General features: G+C 41.3%; 1 long non-coding RNA gene across 1 annotated transcript in view; it reads right to left on the bottom strand.

Moving 5' to 3' along the window:
* Positions 1 to 20,136, bottom strand: part of LOC115089437 — a 42,955-nt gene that overhangs the window by 18,715 nt on the left and 4,104 nt on the right. The window contains exon 2 of the long non-coding RNA XR_003856086.1: positions 144 to 276. This is a non-coding gene — a long non-coding RNA (uncharacterized LOC115089437). The remainder of the gene's footprint in view (positions 1 to 143; positions 277 to 20,136) is intronic.

Raw genomic sequence — 20,136 nt, 5'->3', positions numbered from 1 at the left:
AGAGGCAATCGGGCATGGGGGTGGGCTGGTGGTGTTCTGGGGTAAGTGCAGCCAAATTTTATGCTGTCTCAAACCTCCTTTCCCCAAGAAAAAGCCCTGTTCCTTCCAGCAATCCAAAACTGACACCCCCCTGACCCTCTTACCTCATTCACAGGTCCAAATTGCCCAAACTGTGCAGAAGTGATCCCCAGGTGCTTCTTCCCCACCTACTGGTACATAAAAATGGCTCCAGCTGAGCCCTGTGGCATGCACGGTTGTGGTGCCACCCAGAAAACACTGCAATAAAAAAAAAAGACACTTGGTATTAGGCCTATTGTAATGTATGCAAGTGTGGGTTTGGCTCTCAGAAAGCCTTGCATAAGCTGAACAACAACAATATAGTAAGCCTCCTGTACCAAAAAAGTACTAATTGCCAGCAGTCAAACAGGAACAAGCCTATCTATGAAAAGGCAACACTGCAAATATTATATCAGGTCCTAAAACACCTATTAGGAATGCAGAACAAACCAGGCTGTTATAAATCCCTACATAGAAACTAAATACTAGCAGAATGAGTCACCTTGGTCAGATGCCGAACAGACAGACAATCAACAAATAAAGAATAAAGAGACCATAAAGTATAAATAGAAATGGAAAGACAGAAAGCAAACTGGAAACTGTAACAAGCCAGACTATGTATGCAATGCAACAATGGAAAACCAAAAACATCACCAGTCCTCATAAATCAAACAATAAAATTAAGAAATATAAATCATAAACTATAAAAGAATATTGCCAAAGAGCTGATGAATAGAACATCCAATAATTAAGAATGCATATAAAAAGTTAAAAAAATTTCTAAACCACAATAAATATTTCAAAATAGCAGACATCAAACACCCAATAATTAAAAATGATGGAAAAATCCCCTGCTCTCCACACCTGAAACCTTTTGATATCCTGTCACCCTGGGCTCGTCGTGAATTAGTGAGGATGGCACAAACTTTCTTTACACACACAAAACCAAGGCAGGCTTCCATTCATAGATACACCCCATCCAAGCAAGCTTCCATTCATACAACCTAGGCAGGCTCCCGTTCACACGCACACACAGCCCAGCAAGGCACCCATTCACACAAAAATCCACACACACAACCTAGGCAGGCTTCTATTCATATAAACATACTGGCAGAGTACTGATTCTGCTCCTCTTCTTATGAGGCTTCCAACCTTGCTCAAAACTTTTGCAGCTGCTCCTGCTTTTCCTTTCCTCTTCAGACCAGTCTCCTCACAGGATAATCTCTCCTACTGGCTTAGAATTGCCTTCAGGTCTATTTATTTACCCTGCTGCTCTAAGGCACCAGTGCCAGCAGCACAGAACAGGAGCTGGCTGTGAGCTGGAATGGAGTAGCGGCCTAGAGGTTTTAGCCTCAGGCTGAAAACCCAGAGAAGCCAGGATTCAAATCCTGCTGATACTCCTTTTGACTATGGGCAAGTCACTTCATCCTCCATTGCCTCAGGTACAAGTTTAGAGCACGATTTACTAAGCATTTTTCCCATAAAATGGAGAAAATCCGTAGTATAATAGGCCCTTAGAATGTAAGCCTGCTGGGAATAGGGAAATACCCGTAGTACCTGAATGCAATCCACTCTGAAGTATCACAAGAGGCAGAATATGAATGCGGAAAAAAAAATGAATGGCAGGCTAAAAACCAGAATCAGGATGCAAGTCATACCCTGAAGCAGGTTTGATTAATAAGCTAGCATTCCAGGCCAAGAGCTACTGTCAAAAAACAGGTCACAAGCTGGAGAAAGGAAGTTTAGTAACAGAGAGGGCAGGTCAACATTTGGGTTTCTGCAAACAGCTTCCTGCTTCTCAGTAACCCCTTCTGAGTATGGCCCGGCCAACGACACCATTGCTAGAAGGGTGCTGTGATATTGCTACCTCTGCAGCCCCAGAGGGGGGGAACAACAGGAGAGCAGCTTTTCTTTGGTCTGTACTGCTCTAACCACTCAAAATTCTCATCCTCTTCTCCTGTTCCCTGTAAGACAGAACAGGAGGAACTTGATTAGGGACCACAGTGTCTCTTCTCTGCTCACTACAGCCCCTCTCCTCTGCAACCTGCCCGGTAGAGGACAGACTGGAGTAGGAAGCAGAGAACAGCTCTCTGCTGAATGAGATTCCTTGCATAACCCTGCATGCTTATAACTAGGGAAGGGGAGAATGTTCTTGGAGGCATCCCTGGAGGGAAGATAGAGAGAATATGTATGTGAGTGTCGAAGAGGAGCGGAGGTTGAGTGGAAGAGAGAAAGTTGATGCATGCATCCCCTCTCTCAAGCCAAACTGAACTCTCAGTTTGACCACAACTCAAAAGAGGTGACTGGTTGGGGAAAGGCTGAAGGAAGGATTTGCTTTTTTTAGACTTCATTCAAGGATGGTGCATTGGAAATGTAACAAAGCCTGGCAGTGTCATCTGAACTGGAGTAAGTGCTGATCCCTTTCATAAAAAATGTAAAAGAAAGACTGGGTTAGAAAACTTACCAGCTGTGAAGGAGATGCATACAGCTCACAAATCATATTGGACTTATGGCAAACAGAAATCTAGTAAGAGACTAAGTAGTGAAAAGTGTCTAGAAAGTGGGTAAGTGGATCAGCCAGATGTGTGGGAAGAAGAGCCTGTTGTGCAAAGGGTTTTAGCTTACAGAAGGCACAGGCCCTGTAGTAAGGTTGTTATGTAACTCCTGGGTGTTCTGGTATGGCAGGTTGGCTATAAAGCTTCTGAATGTGTGTTTGGCAGGAGTTTGTGGTGCATCACAATGTGCATGGTAGTGGAGGAAGTTTGATTTGCTATTAATGAGATCTAGAACCTAATTAGTTTAGTATAATCAAAATATATATATAGCTCAGTAGAAAAAAAATGGATAACAGCATCAAGGCTTAAAAGCATACACTCCCTTTTTAACCACTAATTCAGGGTTGCCAACTCAGTCCTCAAGAGCCACAAAAAGGCCAGGTGTTCAAAATATCCACAATGAATATGCATGAGATAGATTTGCATGCACTGCCTATCTCAAATTAATCTCATGGATATTCATTGTGGTTCTTGAGTATCAATTAGCCACTCATGCCCTAATTCTTAATATAGAGACTACTAATTAGTTGGGTAGAGATTAAGGGATAATTTTGGGATCCACACAGATCTAAGAGACACATTTTTAGTAATATAGTAATGATGGCAGATAAAGACCAAATGGTTTATCTAGTCTGGACAGCAAGCTGCTTATGGTTATAACTGTCACTCTGTGCAGGTTACCCCCAAGCCATCTGTTAAGGGTAGTAATTGCCGCTCCATACAGGTTACCCCCATGCCCGCTGTTGCCCACTTTCTTATAATGAAACAACCCTCCAAAACTCTTATAAGTATCAGAGGGTGAGGACACTTGGCCATATGGGCCAAACTGCTTATGGGATTCTGCCCAGCTGATCTGAAGTTTAGGACTCCCATCCTGAATTCTGGGGCTGATCCTGGTTTAAGCCTCCATGGAGGGTCTCGACCTAACATGCACATAGGGAAAAATTATTCCATCTACAGGTATACAATGCTGCATGGTTTATTATGAGTCACCACCTAACAAAAGATGCAAGGATACCTTGGAAAGGAAACATTGACGTCATCAACTCAATGTATGATTTGTATCAAGAAAGTCGGTATATAAAAGCCTTAATAAATAAATAAATAAATAAATAGTATTAGGAATGATCTAAAAAGAGAAAGGAGACAAAAAAAAAGAAAAAGAGTATATTATATTGCATCTGTATCGAGCCATGTTGCAACTGCATCTTACGTATTATGTGAAGCATGGCATTTCTTATGTTCTTTATTTAATTTTCTAACAAAATGTTTACTGCCCTTACAATGTCTCTTTTCAGTTTTGCCGACTGCTCTTCCTCTTTCCCTAGCTTATCCTATCCAGTGAATGGCTACTTTTAAGTACTCCATCTTTATCTAATTTATATCCGCACATTCCATATGTTTCGTGTTTACCCTTTTCACTCCACTCATTTTACAGACCTCTATCTCATCTTCCCTCAGCCATCTTGTCACCAAAATGAAGAGTCCAAAACTCTTTAGCTTTTTCTCATAGAGGAATTGTCCCATCCCCTTTATCATTTTGGTCGCCCTTCTCTGTAACTTTTCTAATTCTGCTATATCCTTTTTGAGATGCAGTGACCAGAACTGCACACAATACACAAGTTGCAGTCACACCATGGAGCGATACAGAGGCATTATGATACTCTTTGTTTATTCTCCATTACTTTCCTAATAATTCCTAGCATTTTATTTGCTTTCTTGGCCACAGCCACACACTGAGCAGAGGATTTCAAGATATTATCCACAATGATGCCTAGATCCTTTTCCTGAGTGGAGACTCCCAAATGTGGAACCTTGGTTTGCACTTCCTTACATACATCACTTTGCACTTGTCCACATTAGATGTCATCTGCCATTTGGATGCCCAGTCTTGCAAGGTCTTCTTGAAATTTCTCACAATCCTCTTATGATTTAAGAACTTTGAATAATTTTGTATCATCAGCAAGTTTGATCACGTCATTCGTTGTTCCCATTTCTAGGTCATGTATGAATATGTTAAAAAGCAGTTCTAGTACAGATCCCTGGAGCACTCCACTATTCACCTTTCTCCGCTGAGAAGATTGACCATTTAGCTCTGCTCTGTTTTTTATCTTTTTATCTTTTAAACAGTTCTCAATCCACAATAGAACATGGTCTCCGATCTCATGACTTTTTAATATCCTCCAGAGTCTTTCAAGAGGTACTCTGTCAAAAGCTCTCTTAACATCCAGACACACTATGGGGTAGATTTAAAAAACAAACAAACAAAAAAACAACAATGCGTGGACCTCTATGTGTGCGCGGTTCCCGGCACGCGTACATGGATGCGCCAATTTTATGACGCGCGCGTGTTGTAAAATCTGATACCCAGGATGACAAACAAATACAAAGGATTAACTGGGCATCCATAGACAAATGAGCATGAGCATGTGCATGTACATGTGCAGGAACTACATGGTAGGAGGGAGTGGGGTGGGGAAGGTCTATAGGGGATCAGGTGTTCTGGGTGTATCATGAAAAGCATTTGTTGGGAGACCTCTGCTTTATGGATATTTGACTGCTCTGTTCTTTATTCTCTCAATAAAAATTACTTTATAAAAAAAAAAAAATCTGATACCCATGTGCGGGTTCTCACTTGCACACAGAACAGGGGGGGGGGGATTTTATAAAAAAAAAAAAGTGCAGCAATAGGGACTTCCCCAGTTCCCTCTCAGACCACTCCAATAAACGAGCGGCCTGGGAAGGAACTTCCTTAAGTCCCTACCTATCTTGCCTCCCTTTTCCCCTCTCAACCCGAACTAAAACCCTTCTACCTAGGTTTTATTTTTTGTTTTATACTTACCTGATCCCTGAGCAGTAGTAAGTTGCACGTGCTTCCCCAGGACAGGGCCTAAAGGCCGCTGTCCATTGCCACTTTCTCATAGCCTGGAACTTCAGCACATATCTGGGGATACTTGCGTGGCTGGGCCATTTGTAAAATGCGTTCGGTGTGCACATGGCCCGACCACGCATGTATCCCTAGTTTTTACGCACATGGGCTTCTGAAGATTCGGGCTTATATTAACTGGCTCACCTTTAGCTGCATTTTATTTGTATTTTGCCTTAAAATTGCCTGTAATTATGGTAAAAATTATATAAATAAAAAATCTAGAATTGTTTCAACCATTTTTCCAGACACTGACAAAGTTCACTGGTCTGTAGCTTCATGGATCACCCCTAGAACACTTTTTAAAAATCGGCAATACATTGACCACCCTCCAGTCTTCAGGTGCAGTAGCTGACTAATGATAGTTTACAGATTAAATAAAGAAATAAAATATTAATAAACAGCTTCTATTCCATAGCTTCCTCAGTTCTTTTAGTGCGGATTCCAATAAAGCATTCATTATATATGTATTGCAATAAGATAACTACAAAAACAACATACAATAAAACAAAGTGACAGTAAAGTTACAACAAAATAACATTAATTCACAGCTGCCCAAGGATCCAAGTTGGAATGTACCAATTTAATTTGGCAGCTACTATACAAGCAGTGTTTGAATGCATTAATTTATGTGGAAGGAAGGCAAAACGATTACAGTCATGGTTAAAAGGTGAGGTGAAAGAGGCTATTTTAGCCAAAAAAAATCCTTCAAAAATTGGAAGAAGGATCCATCTGAAGAAAATAGGATAAAACATAAGCATTGTCAAGGTAAGTGTAAAACATTGATAAGACAGGCGAAGAGAGAATTTGAAATGAAGTTGGCCATAGAGGCAAAAACTCATAATAAAAACTTTTTAAAATATATCCAAAGCAAGGAACCTGTGAGGGAGTCAGTTGGACCCTTACATGACAGAGGGGTTAAAGGGGCTCTTAGGGAAGATAAGGCCAATGCAGAAAGACTAAATGAATTCTTTGCCTCCGTGTTTACTAATGAGGATGTTGGGGAGATACCAGTTCCAGAGATGGTTTTCAGGGGTGATGACTCAGACGAACTGAACGAAATTACTGTGAACCTGGAAGATGTAGTAGGCCAGATTGACAAACTAAAGAGCAGCAAATCACCTGGACCGGATGGTATGCATCCTAGGGTTCTGAAGGAACACAAAAATGAAATTTCTGATCTATTAGTTAAAATTTGTAACCTATCATTAAAATCATCCATTGTACCTGAAGACTGGAGGGTGGCCAATGTAACCTCAATATTTAAAAAAGGCTCCAGGGGCGATCCAGGTAACTATAGACCAGTGAGCCTGACTTCAGTGCCAGGAAAAATAGTGGAAACTATTCTCAAGATCTAAATCGTAGAGCATATAGAAAGACATGATTTAATGGGACACAGTCAACATGGATTTACCCAAGGGAAGTCTTGCCTAACAAATCTGCTTCATTTTTTTGAAGGGGTTAATAAACATGTGGATAAAGGTGAACCGGTAGATATAGTGTATTTGGATTTTCAGAAGGCGTTTGACAAAGTCCCTCATGAGAGGCTTCTACGAAAATTAAAAAGTCATGGGATAGGAGGCGATGTCCTTTTGTGGATTACAAACTGGTTAAAAGACAGGAAACAGAGAGTTGGATTAAATGGTCAATTTTCTCAGTTGAAAAGGGTAAACAGTGGCGTGCCTCAGGGATCTGTACTTGGACCGGTGCTTTTCAATATATATATATATATATATATATATATAAATGATCTGGAAAGGAATACGACGAGTGAGGTTATCAAATTTGCAGATGATACAAAATTATTCAGAGTAGTTAAATCAGAAGCAGACTGTGATACATTACAGGAGGACCTTGCAAGACTGGAAGATTGGGCATCCAAATGGCAGATGAAATTTAATGTGGACAAGTGCAAGGTGTTGCATATAGGGAAAAATAACCCTTGCTGTGGTTACACGATGTTAGGTTCCATATTAGGAGCTACCACCCAGGAAAAAGATCTAGGCATCATAGTGGATAATACGTTAAAATCGTCGGCTCAGTGTGCTGCAGCAGTCAAAAAAGCAAATAGAATGTTAGGAATTATTAGGAAGGGAATGGTTAATAGAACGGAAAATGTCATAATGCCTCTGTATCGCTCCATGGTGAGACCGCACCTTGAATACTGTGTACAATTCTGGTCGCCGCATCTCAAAAAAGATATAGTTGCGATGGAGAAGGTACAGAGAAGGGCAACCAAAATGATAAAGGGGATAGAACAGCTCCCCTATGAGGAAAGGCTGAAGAGGTTAGGGCTGTTCAGCTTGGAGAAGAGACGGCTGAGGGGGGATATGATAGAGGTCTTTAAGATCATGAGAGGTCTTGAACGAGTAGATGTGACTCGGTTATTTACACTTTCAAATAATAGAAGGACTAGGGGGCATTCCATGAAGTTAGCAAGTAACACATTTAAGACTAATCGGAGAAAATTCTTTTTCACTCAATGCACAACAAAGCTCTGGAATTTGTTGGCAGAGGAGGTGGTTAGTGCAGTTAGTGTGTTCCTGAGCACAAGCTGGAAGGGTTTTTCTCCTGGTGGACGTGTATATTACATTGTGGAATCTGCATTGTGGCTAAGTATATTTTTTGATTATTGCAAGGTTTTTGATTATTGCAAGGTTCTGTGATTATTCCTGTGGGTTTTAATTTTCTTAGTCTGTTTCATTTCTTTATAGTTATTACTATTACTGTAGAAAGTAATTACTATTACTGTAGAAAGGTTCTGTGATTATTCCTGTCTGTTTTTAATTTTCTTTATAGTCTGTGTTTCATCTCTTTATAGTAAGTTATTAATCTAGTAGTTGATTTGCTGTTTGAATAAAGCTAGAAGGAAAAAAAAAAACAAAAAACCCAAAAAAAGAAACCTCCAAGTAGACAGCTCTCCAGCTTTTAAAACACCTTTAAACTCTCCCTTGGAGTTAGTTGGCACAAAAAATCGGTTCAAACTAAAAAATTGGGGCATAAAGACTGTTTTTTAAAACAATTGACCAAAAGCAAAGGCAACAGTCCAGAAGTGACGTAATCTAACTGAATTGGGTGTGTCCCAGACGTTGGGCAAGGTATTCGTAGAGGAGGGGAGCCATTGTGTTCCTGAGCACAAGCTGGAAGGGTTTTTCTCCTGGTGGACGTGTATATTACATTGTGGAATCTGCATTGTGGCTAAGTATATTTTTTGATTATTGCAAGGTTTTTGATTATTGCAAGGTTCTGTGATTATTCCTGTGGGTTTTAATTTTCTTAGTCTGTTTCATTTCTTTATAGTTATTACTATTACTGTAGAAAGTAATTACTATTACTGTAGAAAGGTTCTGTGATTATTCCTGTCTGTTTTTAATTTTCTTTATAGTCTGTGTTTCATCTCTTTATAGTAAGTTATTAATCTAGTAGTTGATTTGCTGTTTGAATAAAGCTAGAAGGAAAAAAAAAAACAAAAAACCCAAAAAAAGAAACCTCCAAGTAGACAGCTCTCCAGCTTTTAAAACACCTTTAAACTCTCCCTTGGAGTTAGTTGGCACAAAAAAATCGGTTCAAACTAAAAAATTGGGGCATAAAGACTGTTTTTTAAAACAATTGACCAAAAGCAAAGGCAACAGTCCAGAAGTGACGTAATCTAACTGAATTGGGTGTGTCCCAGACGTTGGGCAAGGTATTCGTAGAGGAGGGGAGCCATTGTGTTCCTGAGCACAAGCTGGAAGGGTTTTTCTCCTGGTGGACGTGTATATTACATTGTGGAATCTGCATTGTGGCTAAGTATATTTTTTGATTATTGCAAGGTTCTGTGATTATTCCTGTGGGTTTTAATTTTCTTAGTCTGTTTCATTTCTTTATAGTTATTACTATTACTGTAGAAAGTAATTACTATTACTGTAGAAAGGTTCTGTGATTATTCCTGTCTGTTTTTAATTTTCTTTATAGTCTGTGTTTCATCTCTTTATAGTAAGTTATTAATCTAGTAGTTGATTTGCTGTTTGAATAAAGCTAGAAGGAAAAAAAAAAACAAAAAACCCAAAAAAAGAAACCTCCAAGTAGACAGCTCTCCAGCTTTTAAAACACCTTTAAACTCTCCCTTGGAGTTAGTTGGCACAAAAAATCGGTTCAAACTAAAAAATTGGGGCATAAAGACTGTTTTTTAAAACAATTGACCAAAAGCAAAGGCAACAGTCCAGAAGTGACGTACTCTAACTGAATTGGGTGTGTCCCAGACGTTGGGCAAGGTATTCGTAGAGGAGGGGAGCCATTGTGTTCCTGAGCACAAGCTGGAAGGGTTTTTCTCCTGGTGGACGTGTATATTACATTGTGGAATCTGCATTGTGGCTAAGTATATTTTTTGATTATTGCAAGGTTTTTGATTATTGCAAGGTTCTGTGATTATTCCTGTGGGTTTTAATTTTCTTAGTCTGTTTCATTTCTTTATAGTTATTACTATTACTGTAGAAAGTAATTACTATTACTGTAGAAAGGTTCTGTGATTATTCCTGTCTGTTTTTAATTTTCTTTGTAGTCTGTGTTTCATCTCTTTATAGTAAGTTATTAATCTAGTAGTTGATTTGCTGTTTGAATAAAGCTAGAAGGAAAAAAAAAAACAAAAAACCCAAAAAAAGAAACCTCCAAGTAGACAGCTCTCCAGCTTTTAAAACACCTTTAAACTCTCCCTTGGAGTTAGTTGGCACAAAAAATCGGTTCAAACTAAAAAATTGGGGCATAAAGACTGTTTTTTAAAACAATTGACCAAAAGCAAAGGCAACAGTCCAGAAGTGACGTAATCTAACTGAATTGGGTGTGTCCCAGACGTTGGGCAAGGTATTCGTAGAGGAGGGGAGCCATTGTGTTCCTGAGCACAAGCTGGAAGGGTTTTTCTCCTGGTGGACGTGTATATTACATTGTGGAATCTGCATTGTGGCTAAGTATATTTTTTGATTATTGCAAGGTTTTTGATTATTGCAAGGTTCTGTGATTATTCCTGTGGGTTTTAATTTTCTTAGTCTGTTTCATTTCTTTATAGTTATTACTATTACTGTAGAAAGTAATTACTATTACTGTAGAAAGGTTCTGTGATTATTCCTGTCTGTTTTTAATTTTCTTTATAGTCTGTGTTTCATCTCTTTATAGTAAGTTATTAATCTAGTAGTTGATTTGCTGTTTGAATAAAGCTAGAAGGAAAAAAAAAAAACAAAAAACCCAAAAAAAGAAACCTCCAAGTAGACAGCTCTCCAGCTTTTAAAACACCTTTAAACTCTCCCTTGGAGTTAGTTGGCACAAAAAATCGGTTCAAACTAAAAAATTGGGGCATAAAGACTGTTTTTTAAAACAATTGACCAAAAGCAAAGGCAACAGTCCAGAAGTGCCCTACTTTACCCAGCTTGTCCCAGGCTAAACTGTTTGACTCCCTCCCTCTCTACCCCTCTACCCACCCACCCCTGGGGCTTGTTTTCTAATAAAGACTGCCTAACTTCCCATTGGCAGCGAGATAAATTAGTACATTGGTAACAGTCAAGGAAATACAAATCACAAACTACCAAGATGAGGACTATCCAATGTAACTGCTGTAGAGCCTTTATTCTGAGGGAAAGCATCTGGAAACTTAGAGCTTGCCCAATTTGTGCACAACTCTCTTCCTTGAAAATGGAGTTGACTGAGATAAAAGCTCAATTAGCTTCAATTAAAAGTATTACACCCACATTGCATTACACAGATAATAATTCCCCAATATCACAGAAAAACCAGGAGTCAAGAAAAGGAGATCCATTAGGCTCAGGTAGGACCCACAGTCACCCATTCTTGACAGAGGGGCAGCCAACAGGTACACCCTCCCACTCAAACAGGTCATTAAGAAATTCTTTACAATCCAGGATTACAGTGGGCTCTGGTAGAATTAGACCTGTGATAAGGAGACACACAATGTACCAAATGCAAAAAGAACAAGCCCTCTCTATATTAAAAACTGAGGAAGTTCTTGAGAAAAACATTGCAGTATTACCAGAAAAGAGAGAAAAAACACAATGCATGCAGTATTTCAAGATCCATAACCAAAAGAAAAATCTAATTGAGATGGATAACTCTGTCAACAGTGGCACAACTACAAACAGAAAGAGTAAAGTGAATAACAAATCTCAACTAATATCTCATAAGGAGTCCAGGAAAAGCAATAACCTTAAAGAGAGTACCTGGAAGGCTATGACCACAAATGCTCATAGTTTGGGAAATAAAATCCCAGATCTGCAGGCCCTAATGGCTGAGGCAGAATTGGACATTGTTGCTATCACAGAAACATGGTTCACAGAATCTCATGAATGGGATACAACAATACCAGGCTACAACTTGTTAAGGAAGGACAGAGAGGATAGAAAAGGGGGAGGTGTGGCTCTTTATGTCAGAAACAACATCCAAGCATCTGAGCTACAAGGAAGTTGGGGTAAAGAAGAAGCTCTATGGGTCGACCTAAAAAAAGATGACGGAGTGTCCATTTATATTGGAGTGGTTTACAGGCCTCCAAACCAAAAGGAAGAGCTGGACAGAGATCTGATTGAAGACATCCATAAGATAGGTAAGAAGGGAGAAGTGGTGATCTTGGGTGACTTTAATATGCCAGATGTAGACTGGAAAATCCCCTCTGCAGAAACTAAAAATAGTAGAGCAATAATGGATGCCATGCAAGTATCTTTGTTCAAACAAATGGTGTTGGAACCCACGAGAGAAGGTGCTATACTCGACTTATTGCTCAATAATGCAGATAATGTCTCAGATGTCCAGGTGGGCGCCCACCTCAGCAGCAGTGATCATCGAACGGTATGGTTTAATATCACTAATAGAATAGGGAAAAGAACCACAAAGACCCGAGTTTTACAGTTCAAAAACACAGACTTTGAGGAAATGGGAAAGTACCTGGAGGAAGAACTTAAAGGATGGGAGAACGAGAGAGATGTGGATCAGCAGTGGACCAATCTAAAAGGAGCAATCACCAAGGCAACTGCTCTATATGTTAGAAACGTAAAGAAAAGCAAAAGAAAATTGAAACCTATCTGGTTCTCAAAGGAGGTGGCTGACAAAATTAAAGCTAAAAGAACAGCATTCAAGAAATATAAAGGATCCCAAAGGGAGGAGCACAAAGAAGAATATTTGTATCAACTGAGGGAGACGAAGAAAACAATCAAGTTGGCAAAAAATCAAGCAGAAGAGAGGATTGCCAAGGAGATAAAAAATGGTGACAAAACATTTTTCAGATACATCAGCGAAAAGAGAAAGGTCCAAAGTGGTATAGTGAAATTGAAAGGTGGTAATGATCAATGTGTGGAGACAGACGAAGAAATGGCAGAAATATTAAACGAATACTTCAGCTCTGTGTTCACTAAAGAAGACCCTGGAGAAGGACCATCTCTACACAACAAGAAACTGGAGGGAAGTGGAATAGATGAAAATCCTTTTACAGTAGAAAATGTGTGGGAAGAGCTAAAGAACCTGAAAGTGGACAAAGCCATGGGGCCTGATGGGATTCATCCAAGGATATTGAGGGAGCTCAGAGATGTTCTGGCGGGTCCGCTGTGTGACCTGTTCAATAGATCCCTAGAAACGGGAGTGGTGCCGAGAGACTGGAGAAGAGCGGTGGTGGTCCCGCTTCACAAGAGTGGGAACAGGGAGGAGGCTGGCAACTACAGGCCGGTTAGCCTCACTTCGGTGGTGGGAAAAGTAATGGAGTCTCTGCTGAAAGAGAGAATAGTGAACTATCTACAGTCCGGAGAATTGATGGACCAGAGGCAACATGGATTCACCAGGGGAAGATCCTGTCAGACAAATCTGATTGACTTTTTTGACTGGGTAACCAAGGAATTGGACCGAGGAAGAGCGCTCGATGTCATATACTTGGATTTCAGCAAAGCTTTTGATACGGTTCCACACAGGAGACTGGTGAATAAAACGAGAAGCTTGGGAGTGAGTGACAAGGTGGTGACCTGGATTGCAAATTGGTTGACGGACAGAAGACAATGTGTGACGGTAAACGGAACCTTCTCTGAAGAGAGAGCGGTTTTAAGTGGTGTACCGCAAGGATCGGTGTTGGGACCGGTCCTGTTCAATATCTTTGTGAGCGACATTGCGGACGGGATAGAAGGTAAGGTTTGTCTTTTTGCGGATGACACTAAGATCTGCAACAGAGTGGACACGCCGGAAGGAGTGGAGAGAATGAGACGGGATCTAAGGAAACTGGAAGAGTGGTCGAAGATATGGCAGCTGAGATTCAATGCCAAGAAGTGCAAAGTCATGCATATGGGGAGCGGAAATCCGAATGAACTGTATTCGATGGGGGGGGAAAGGCTGACGTGCACGGAGCAGGAGAGGGACCTTGGGGTGATAGTGTCTAATGATATGAAGTCTGCGAAACAATGCGACAAGGCGATAGCAAAAGCCAGAAGAATGCTGGGCTGCATAGAGAGAGGAATATCGAGTAAGAAAAGGGAAGTGATTATTCCCTTGTACAGGTCCTTGGTGAGGCCTCACCTGGAGTACTGTGTTCAGTTCTGGAGACCGTATCTACAAAAAGACAAAGACAAGATGGAAGTGGTACAGAGAAGGGCGACCAGGAAGGTGGAGGATCTTCATCGCATGACGTACGAGGAGAGATTGAAGAATCTAAATATGTACACCCTGGAGGAAAGGAGGAGCAGAGGTGATATGATACAGACTTTCAGATACTTGAAAGGTTTTAATGATCCAAAGGCAACGACAAACCTTTACCATAAGAAAAAAATCAGCAGAACCAGGGGTCACGATTTGAAGCTCCAGGGAGGAAGATTCAGAACCAATGTCAGGAAGTATTTCTTCACGGAGAGGGTGGTGGATGCCTGGAATGCCCTTCCGGAGGAAGTGGTGAAGACCAGAACTGTGAAGGACTTCAAAGGGGCGTGGGATAAACACTGTGGATCCATAAAGTCAAGAGGCCGCCAATGAAGAGTGGGTGACTCGCCAGAATGATGGCTACTGCCTGGAGACAATACCCTTATTCAATAAACATACACATGGTTACTGTGACTCCAACATCACTCTAAGCTTCAACAGCAAGAGGAAATGTGGAAAAAAGGATTTGCACTCACAAAGACGGGAGTAGCTGGCTTGTTACGGCGGTTACTACCCCAAACCAAATATCCAAATTACTACCTCCACCTTCCTCTATTCCTGATGCCTTTCAACTAGCTTGATCACTCCATTCTTATACTTCACTTCAATGCATATCCAGCATAGTTCTCTGCTTCAACAGCAGGGGAAAAGAAAAACTGTTACTTCACACATCCAGCAGAGCTCTCTGCTTAAACGGCAGGGGAGAAGAAAAAAGGATTCACACTCACAAAGCGGGGAGTAGCTGGCTTGTTACGGCGGTTACTACCCCAAACCAAATGTGCCTGATACTTCACTTTCGATGCATATCCAGCATAGCTCTCTGCTTCAACGGCAGGGGAGAAGAAAAAAAACTGATACCTCACGCATATCCAGCATAGCTCCCTGCTTCAACGGCAGGGGAGAAGATAAACAACCAATAAGGGCTGTATAACATAATCTGGGTAAAAACAAATAAGCATGGGTGTAGCTTGCTTATTGCGGCGGTTACTACCCCTACTACCTCTAACTACTCAAGCTAGATATTTCACTTGGATGCAGCTCCATCACCGCTCTCTACATTAATGGTGGGGGTGGAAGGGAATTAGAACCAAGAGCTAAGAGAAACAGATAAGTATGAGAGAAGAAATGAGGGAAGCTTGCTGGGCAGACTGGATGGGCCATTTGGTCTTCTTCTGCCGTCATTTCTATGTTTCTATGTTTCTATAAGTGTAGCTGGGTTCAAAAAAGGTTTGGATAAGTTCTTGGAGGAGAAGTCCATTAATGGCTATTAATCAATTATACTTAGGGAATAGCCACTGCTATTAATTGCATCAGTAGCATGGGTTCTTCTTAGTGTTTGGGTAATTGCCAGGTTCTTGTGGCCTGGTTTTGGCCTCTGTTGGAAACAGGATGCTGGGCTTGATGGGCCCTTGGTCTGACCCAGCATGGCAATTTCTTATGTTCTTATGTCCTTCTGTTTTTCGTCGCATATGATGTCCTTCGAATCCTCTGAAGCTGTAGAAGCGGTAGAGGAAGCAACTTGTATTACCTCTCTGTGAGAGAAGGTATTTGAAGTTGGTATATAAGATGATTTTGAAGTCTAAGGGCTTACTTCCCATGTAGCACTCCTCTTTACTGACTTTTTGTGGTGGGAGTGTCGTGAGTGCTTATGATAATAGTGTGACGAGTCTGTATGACTTTTCCATGAAGACGGTGATCGTTTTCTACGTTTTATTGTAAACTCTATCGAATTATCTCTCGAAGAAAGGGAAGTACCCGAACGAGGTAAAGGTATTGATGGAGAGGCTGAAGAAGACCTGTGTGAGGTTCCACGTCTTCGTTTCAACTTGTTTTGTAAGTCATGAGATAGGTGTTCATGTGTCTTATGCACGGATTTGTATTTATGCGTGGATCTAGACTTGTGCGCATATCTTTCTGTTTCTGTACGCGCAAGAGTGATCGGCGCCGGTCACCTGCGCCGTGCGCATAGAGTTTCCTTTAGTTGTGCGCTCAGACGTCTTCGGCGCCATGCGCATAGAAATGTTGTACGCCGATACTTCTTCAGGCGCCGAAGTGCTATGCGCCGATCCTTTTGTGTGCGCATAAGGCGCAGAAGTTTTAGGCACCGAGATTTTTGGCGCCAATGTGTCCTGCGCCGGCGATTCTGGCTCTTTGGATTTTTGAAAATCCGATGGCCTTTGTCGGCTTGCCACCTCCTTACCTCCGAGGATCCCACGATGATGCCCTCTATTTTGAGGGAGCCGATAAAATTGCAGGGCCAGGCTACGAATGAGCCTCCAATTGCTCCGGTGAGGCAAAAAGTTCCTGAACTCTGTAGGCCCTTTGCTTCAGTGCTCTGGGTGACTTCCTTGAGCAAAATTCACAATCTTCCCGATTGTGATCTGGTCCTAGGCATCAGTAACATCGGTCATGGCCATCCGTGACTGATATTACCTTGCCGCAATTACAGGGCTTAAACCCCGATTTTGACATGTTTTGTTCTATTAATGCTGAGAATAGCTTCGTGTGCAATCCCACGCGTGGAAAGAACAGACTGAGGACATTCCATTACTTTCCTGTGCGGGAACACACGCGCAACCGCAGAAGCAAAGCTCCGATCTCTGCTTTGACAGGCTCCGCCTCCCGGACCTGATTGACAGATCCCATGACAGCATGGCTAATTCAGCCCTGCTATTGACGGGAAATATGTGATTTTAAAGTTAGTTGAGAATCCAGATATATGCCAAGGTAGTAGGTCTGTCATTTCATTTTTCAGTTCTTTTAATACTCTGGGATGTATTTATTTATTTATTGAGTTTTATATACCGTCGTTCACAATGGTTTAAAAGATTCAAAAGGTAATATCTTAACATATGCGAATTAAGGGTATAACAGGATACATATTATATTCGAAAATGAGCGGATAAAGGGGATCGGAGTGGGTAAGGATGGTTACAAGGGTGGGGAAATTAGTTAAACGTAAAGTAATTCTTTTTTATAGTCAGACATAAGAGCATTTTGTATGTATACCATTTGGTCCAGATGATTTGCTACTCTTTAGTTTTTCAATTTGCCTTAGTACTTCTTCTATGTTCCTTGAAGTTTGTCTCAGCTCCACTGAATCACCACTATTAAATATCACTTCTCACATGGGTATCTGCCTTAAAATCTTCCTCACTAAAGACCAAGGCAAAGAATTAATTTAATCTCTCTGCTATGGCCTTGTCTTCCCTTAGAACCCCTTTTATCCCTTGATCAGCTAATGGCCCAACGGACTTCCTCGCAGAGTTTTTGCTTCAAATGTACCTGAAAAAGTTTGAGTTGTTTCTTCCAAATTCTGTCTTTGCCTTCCTTATCAATGTTTGGCATTTAACTCAGGGCTTCTCAAATCTGTCCTAGGGACCCCACAGCCAGTTGGGTTTTCAGGATATCCACAATGAATATGCATGATATAAATTTGCATATTTTGAGTCTCCATGGTATGCAGATTTATCTCATGCATATTCATTGTGGATATCCTGAAAACCCAACTCAGTGTAGGGTCCCTAGGACAGGTTTGGGAAACCCTGATTTAACTTGCCAGTGCTTGTGCAGTTTCTTATTTTCTTTATTCAAATCCCTTAATCATTTTTTGAAAGATGCTCTTTTGGTTAGAATAGTCTCTCTCATTTCACTTTATAATCATGCCGGCAATTGTTTGGAGTTCCTTCCACCTTTTTTAATGCATGGAATTAGTTTGGTCTGGGCTTCCAATATGGTATTTTTCAATGCTCATGCCTGATGTAAACTATCTTTGCTGCTGCTCCTTTCAGTTTTTCCTCATAATCTCCTTTTTAAAACATTGAACGCTATTGCAGTAGATGTCCTCAGTGTCCTCCCTCCAATTATCAGGTCAAATTTGATCATGTTAGGGTCACTTGGCAATAGTGATCATAACACCATTATTTTTCTTTCACCAAATCATGTTTCACTAAGGACTAGGTCTAAAATTTTATTTATTTATTTATTTATTTAACAATTTTATATACCGACCTTCATAGTAGATTACCATATCGGATCGGTTTACAGTTTAACAAAGGGAAAAAACTAGAGTAACAAATTCACGTAAACGAAAGATAACCAAAGCAGGAATAAGTCAAAGTTACAATCAACAGGGGGCGAGAACTTGGAAGCTTGCAACAAGCTGGAAAGAAGAAAAGGCCAGTAAAGTAATTTTACCGTAGAGTGTACAAGTTACAAACTTAAGAACGGTGCTTTAATCTGAAGTCTAAGAGTCCATTTATTTTTTTTCTTTGAGAAACGGAGTGACAGACTGGGTAAGAAAGAAGGCCAGCTAGTGATTGGTGGTTCAGGGAAGGCTTGGAGAAAGAGCCAGGTTTTAAGATTTTTCCTGAAAGTTAATAGGCATGGCTCCAGTCTGAGGTTTGATGGGATACTATTCCAGATGGAAGGGCCTGCTGTCGAAAAGGCTCTAATACTAAAATACTGTATTTTTCGTTCCATAAGTCACACTTTTTCCCCCCAAAAGTGGGGGGGGGGGGGATGTTTGTGCATCCTATGGAGCAAATGTTAAAAAAAAACAACCCCATGCTTCTGACACCCCCCCCCCCCCCAAAGACTTGCCTAAAGTCCCTGGAGCAATCTCCTGCAATCTCCTGCGCTTGGGCCCTCGGCTGCCAGTAATCAAAATGGCACCGGTGGCCCTTTGCCCTTACTATGTCACAGGGACTATCGGTGCCATTGGTCGGCCCCTGTCACATGGTAGGAGCAATGGATGGCCCATGCCATTGCTCCTACCATGACAGGGGCCGACCAATGTTATTCTATTCCCCTTCTCACATGGAATTTCTATTTATAAAAAGATTCTACGGTGCATAGTTTCCTGTAGAATTTTTATCCTGTTTGATTATGCCCTCTAACACATAGAAACGACGGCAGAAGACAAAACAGCCCATCCAGTCTGCCTAGCAAGCTTTCACACTAATTTTTTCTCATACTTATTTATGTATTTTTATATACCACGGCACGTTCGGAACATCACCTCGGTTTACATGTAACAATACTACAGCAACAGGCTTTACAAGCAACACATAAGGGAAATAATATAGCAACAGGCATTTCAAAGTAAACAAATATGGTAACAGGAAGTGAACTAACTGATGGAATTATGTACAGTAAAGAAATGGGGGAATAGCAATATGATGGTGAGGGGATATTGGCAGAGTAAAGAGGGAGGACTTGGGGGGGGGGGGGAGTTCAGAGGGGGAAAAAGAGTAACGGGAGGAAAGATTTCTAAGCTAATATTAGGAGGGAGACATTGGCAGGGGTAGATCTTCAGAGGAAGCAGGGGATGGGACCACTGAGGAGGTGGAAGGGTAGGGTACAGCGTTCAGGTGAATGCTTGTTTAAAAAGCCATGTCTTGAGATTCTGCTTGAATTTTCTTGGACATGGTTCCTGGCAGAGAGGCATGTTGTTCCAAAGAGAAGGTCCTCCGAGGGAGAGGGCATGTTCTCTGGTGGTCACTAGCTTAGTAAGTTTGGGTGAGGGAGTGTGCAGAGTCGCAAGGTATTGCTTTCTGGTCGGTCTGTCCGAGTCGCAAGGTATTGCTTTCTGGTCGGTCTGTCCGAGGCGCAGAAACGGAGGTGCTCGTTGAACCAACGCATGTCTTGGTTGTGGAGGGATTTGTGAATGATGGTGAGTGATTTGAATATTATACAAGATGGGATGGGCAGCCAATACAGGTGTTTGAGAACAGGGGTGATGTGATCATGACGGTGGATATTGGTGAGGATGTGGGCAGCGGCATTCTGGAGCATTTGCAGGGGTTGGATGCACACCATCTAAACACCCTCAAATACACACACATACCCACCCACAACCCCTCATACACTGGAACTTGCTCACAGGGCCAATCTCTCCCTTCTTAAGCTGCTGGTGACACTGCAGGGCTTCTTCTGCCACTGGCTTCTGGA

The sequence above is a fragment of the Rhinatrema bivittatum genome, chromosome 4 (genome assembly GCF_901001135.1).
Source record: "Rhinatrema bivittatum chromosome 4, aRhiBiv1.1, whole genome shotgun sequence".
Lineage (NCBI taxonomy): Eukaryota > Metazoa > Chordata > Amphibia > Gymnophiona > Rhinatrematidae > Rhinatrema > Rhinatrema bivittatum.
The sequence above is the reverse complement of the archived record's forward strand: the minus strand, read 5'-3'. Positions and strand labels throughout refer to the sequence as shown.